Below are 5,504 nucleotides of genomic sequence, written 5' to 3' on the forward strand. Positions count from 1 at the left end.
AAAGCTATTATACATTTTCATGGCTTTAGTGGGTCTAAAGATATCTTCGTCTTACCTTCACTCTTGAATTATGGTTTAGCTCAGTATTATATAAAGTGTTAAATTGATGGTAGCTTTTAAGACTTTTCACTTTATCTTTCATACTTTTTAATTTTACTGTGATGGGTCTACATGTGGGGTTTTAGTTAACGTACCTGACACTAAGGATGCACTTTTAATCTGAAAATTCATGTCCTCAATTCTGGAAAATTATTTTTTAGAAAATTTTTTATCTGTCTTTCTGTTTGTTTTTGAATTCTCAAATCCCTTTAAGATGTGTTTTGGAGCCTCAGATAATCTTTTGTATCTTCCATTTACTCTCCTCTGTGTTCTTTTTAGGCAAATGCTCAGTAGTATCTGAATTCTCTAATTCTTTAACTGCATTCTATTATAGGAAGTCCTTTTTTATATAAAAAAAGTCAAGGACTCTTTTATACATACATGAGGGCAAGCTGTTTCTGTTTTTAATCATTTCTTCTTGAGTTATATCTGCTAATTTGTGTTTCACGATGTTTTTTCTAGGTCTTACTTTTTTGTGTTTCTAAGAATCTTAAACAAAATGATTTCAAAGTCACTTGACTGTTCCGTTATTTTTATTTTTTCGAGACTGACACTAACTTCTGCTTGTTGATCTTGTTGACTGTCCCTTTTAGCGTTAGTTTTGGTTAAGTGCTTTGGAATTTTTCTTTGCTCCTTTTAGGACCACTTTTCCCTCTAAATATAGTGGTTATAGAGGGGGTACTGCTGGACCCTCCTTGGGGGCACTGCTGGACCCCTAATCCAGAAGCAGGTTTTATATTAGAAGCTAGGGATGATTGGGGGCTCTTATCAGATACAGTCACAGGAGCTGGCAGGCAGCTTGGTTCAAGTCCAGTCTGCTTCCTTCAAGCACAGCAAGTACACAGATGACAAACACAGATGACAAAGTGGTCACTGCTTTTTCCGTTGCATCCCACAGATCGAGTGTCCAGTTTCAGGTGGTGAGCCTGGCTTCGTTTCCTTTGACACCTGGGGAAATTTTGTTCCTGGTCAAACTTCTGACTCTATCTGCCAATTTTCTGACTTAGAGCTTAATAGAACTGTAACTTTAGCCCATTACTGCTGTGTGTTGTTGTTTTTATTGTTTTGTTACTTGAGTCTGGTCCATAGATATGTTCATGTCATTGTTGAGTATGGCTCTGTCATGTATATATAACACACACACACATCCATCCATACATACATACCTAGATGTTTATATTTGCTAGGTGAAGACTGAAGCAAGAAATCATAATGTCATCCTGACCAGAAAGACGCCTTCTAAATGAAGTGGTAAGTGGCTGTGAGGGAGAAACTGAAGAAAATATCAAAGTTCTAGCTTTTGTGATTAGATGGATATTAGCACCATTAACTGAGATACAGAACACAGTAAGTTTGGTGAGAGAAGATAATAAATTTTGTTTTATATAATTTGAGGAACTTAGTAGAAAACCAAGCAGAAATCTCAATAGACTCTTAAAGCTCAGGAGAGTAAAAGATGCTCCTGATGAAGTGATGTGAGCCATTAGCATGTACGTCAGTCTAAGTCCTGAGAGGTTATAAGATGAAGAGAGATTACAGAGTGACTAGATAAGAGAACCAAGAGTATAGGGGACAAATAGATAGAGTGGAATTAGCAATGCAGCCTGAAAAAAAAAAAAGTTTTCAGAAGGGTAAAAGAAAAATGAAGAGCAAAAAAAGATTAAAAATGTATTAATTGCCTGATATTCATTCATTCATTTAACAAACAATTATTGAGCACTTTTTATATGTCAAGCAATTATTCCATTTGCAGGCAGTGACAAGGAAAACATAAATAAATAAAAATTGCTGCCCTCTTTGAACGTATTGTGGAGGACAGACAATAAGCAAACTAAATGAGTTAAATATAGGGTATGTTACATAGTGACAAATGCTAAAAAAGAAAAATGAAGCAAAGAAATGTGCTCTGCAGTATCCGGGGTGGGGGCTAAAATTTCATATGGGTGGCCAGAGAAAATTCAATCATTTGAGCTACATCCTGAAAAAAAAAATGGGGGGATCCAGCAAGGTTGATATCTGGAGGCAGAACACAGATGCAGACACAGAGTAGGAAACCTGCAACTGCAAAGATGCTGAAGCAGGAGCACACGGCTGGAGGCAGGTGGCCAAGGGTGAAAAGAGGAGGAGATCATGCCGGAGACATAACACTGGGGTCAGATCATGGGGACTTACGGGCCATTGCAAGGACTTGGGTTTTTCTCAGTAGAGCAGGCATAGGCTTTGAAGAGTTTTTATCAGAGGAGAGACTTATATGTTAACAGGTGTGTTAGCATATAAGTGGCTGTGTTAATAATAGACTAAACAGGGGAAGGTTAGAAGCAAAGAGATTAATTACATGGCTATGATAATAATCCAAGCAGGATGTGATAGTCCTTTGGACTAGAGTTACAGCTGTGAATGTAGTAAGGATTATATTGTTTACATATTTTGAATTTAGAGTCAACAGGATTTGCTGATAAGAGTGGATGAGGAGTATGAGAGAAACAGTGGAGTCAAGGTTGGTCATAAGGGTTTTGGTTTGAGCAACCTGAAGTTTGGAGCTGTCTGATCTCAGATGGGGAAAACAGTGGGATGATCAGGTTAGCAGACAATGTCAGCTCAGTTTTTAATGGATGTGTGAATTCTGAGTGACATCCAAGTGGATAGGTCAAGCTGGCAGTTGAACATATGAATCTGGCTTTCAGGAGTTATTAACATAGAGATGATTTTTAAAGTCTTTAGGCTAAATTAATTCATCTAGGGAGTGAGAAGAAGAGGAGAGGACATCCAAGGTTGAGCTCTGGGGTTCTTCAACAATAAGAAACTGGGAGATGAGGAGAACCTATCCAAGCTGATTGAGAAGGAACCACTAGTTAGGTAGTAGGAAACCAAGCAAAGATAGGGTCTTTGGAAGCCAAATGGAAAAAAGATGTGTCAAGGAGAAGGAAATAACTGGTTGTGTCAGATCTAGGAACAGACCAAGAAAGATAAGGACTGAGACTTTATCCTGAATTTAACAACAGAAGGATTTGTGACCTTGATAGTAACTGTTTTGGTGGTGTCATGGGAGTGAAAACTTGATTAGAGTGAGTTTCCAAGTGAGCATGAAAAGAATATAGATGCAGAAAATAGAAACAATTTTTGTCAAGGTGTTCTGCAGCAGAAAAGAGAAATAGGGCAACCACTGCAAGAGAAAAATCAGGTAAAGAGAGTTTTGTTTTATAAGATGGTAGATAAAGGCTTTGCATATTTTTATGCTGATGAGAAAGATCCAGTAGAGGATTAAAACTTGTTGACCCATGAGAGAGAAAAAGAGATAGAGAGAGTTGTGGGGGTGGAGACTAACGTGCCAACAGGCAGCCTTAACAATGAGCATGGGTGACAGCTCCACCCTAATATCAGGAGGAAAGGTACACTGTATGGGCACTCATACAGGATGGTGGCTACATGTGGTGGTAGGAGCTAGTGGGAGTTCTCTTCTGATATCTTCTAATTACTCAGTAAATATGGAGAAGTTTGACTGAAAATAAAGGAGGAAGTGTTAGAGACTTGACTCTAGCCTAGTGGGAGAACGATGGTAATAAAATATGTAGTATGGAGCCTAGGCTGCCCTAAGGGCCTGTTTGAGTTTGGTGCACATTTATGATACATTTTTCTGCAGTCTTGTTTAGCTGTGAAGGTGCAGGCATAGAGAAGGCAGAGATGTGGATTTATTCAGGATTGTAGTTGTATCATGTAAAAACAATGAAGCAAGGAGTAAAGGATTTGGCAGTGTATGCAAGGGATACCTACAGAGATTGTGGAATTTAGCTGGGTTAGAAGAGGAGATAAGGACAACGGTGTTACTCTCAAACAGGTCCTATTATGTACAGAGTGTTCCTGGAATAGGAGACCTACAGGGTGTGTTCTGCACAGTTCTGGAATCACTAACACGCTATGTTATTCAAAGTTTATAATCCTTCAGTGTTGATAACACTTTTCCCATTTACAGGTTAGAAACCTGAGACGTGGAAGAGTTAAATGGCTTCCCCCAGGCCAGGGAATACTAGAGGATCCAAGATTTAAACACATGTCATTCCGACCTCAATGTCAGTGGTGCATTCCTTCAAAATCAATTACTCTGGAAAGCACCAATAGAATGCAGGCCAGCAATGGTCTTTATTTTGGGTACTCATATAGCTCTGTCAGAGCAATATCAGAAGAGCAATGGCATTAGAACCCAGGCTGTGGTTAGTTGAATAGTGGTTTGGTGATGAAGACAAGTGTAGACTAGGTTATAAAAGTGTGTGGCAACAAAGAGAGGTTGAAAGATGAGTTTGTGCCTTGAAGGAGGGGAAGGATTGAATGAAGTTATTCTTAGGGTGGAGTAGACTTGCCTGAATTTATAGAGTTAGAAGAAGAAGCCAATGAAAATCATTCTTAACAAATATGTAAGAGCTTTTTGACTACTTAAGAACCACTGTAATCATATGGATTTTACAAGCAAGTGGGGAAAAAAAGTCTATTTAAGAGATTAGGTCATGGTAGGTACATTGTGACTATATTTCCTAATCCTCAATGAATAATTTCCAAGTTTAAGCTTGTGAATTCTAAAGTCATTTTTCTTCACACTAGACCCCATCCGTTGCTCCAGATGTAACTCAGACAATGCACATCCACCAACAATATGCTTTCTAAGAACCCAAAGAGAAGGCTCAAACTCTGAACTCCTATTGGCCACACTTTAAAGATTAATGTATGAGAGAGTAAGCTAACTCTTTAATGATGTAACTGTTGTATGATTAAATTACTACCAATTTAATACATACTCATCAACATGGTGAAATTATGTATCTACCTTTCCACACTCAAGAAACCTCAACAACTTTCTTAGAAGAAAATTGGAAAGAAACACATGAACTAAACCTATTTAATGTTTTAATATTTACAATTGAATTTATTTTTGAAGAGACCATATTTTTGGAACATTCACTACTGAATGAGAGAGAAATGTGTTAAAGGGATGAGAATAAAAGAGAAGCTTTCTACTATAAACAACTTACATCAAACCTCACCAATGCTTTTTATTTGTGGAATAAGCATTGACAATATTATACAAATAAAGCAAATGTTTATAATTTAATGAGGCACATCAGTTTAGTGATGAGGTTCCAGATTTAGAAGTCAGGCATTCCTGCTCAAACTCCAGTTATATAAGACGTGAATTATTTACCATCTCTAAGCCTCAGTTTTTCTATATGTAAATTGGAGATTACACCTACTTTCCAGGGTTTCTGTGAAGATTATAAGTAATATAAAAGAATATGGTTCCAAGCATCTGGGCTAAATAAAGATAGCTACTATTATTATTGATTTTACTCTTATTAGTATTGAAGAACATGGAGCAAATAGAAAACCTAGTTTCATTTCTGCTGGTGAAAATCTTG

The sequence above is a fragment of the Hipposideros armiger genome, unplaced genomic scaffold (assembly GCF_001890085.2).
Source record: "Hipposideros armiger isolate ML-2016 unplaced genomic scaffold, ASM189008v1 scaffold_277, whole genome shotgun sequence".
NCBI lineage: Eukaryota > Metazoa > Chordata > Mammalia > Chiroptera > Hipposideridae > Hipposideros > Hipposideros armiger.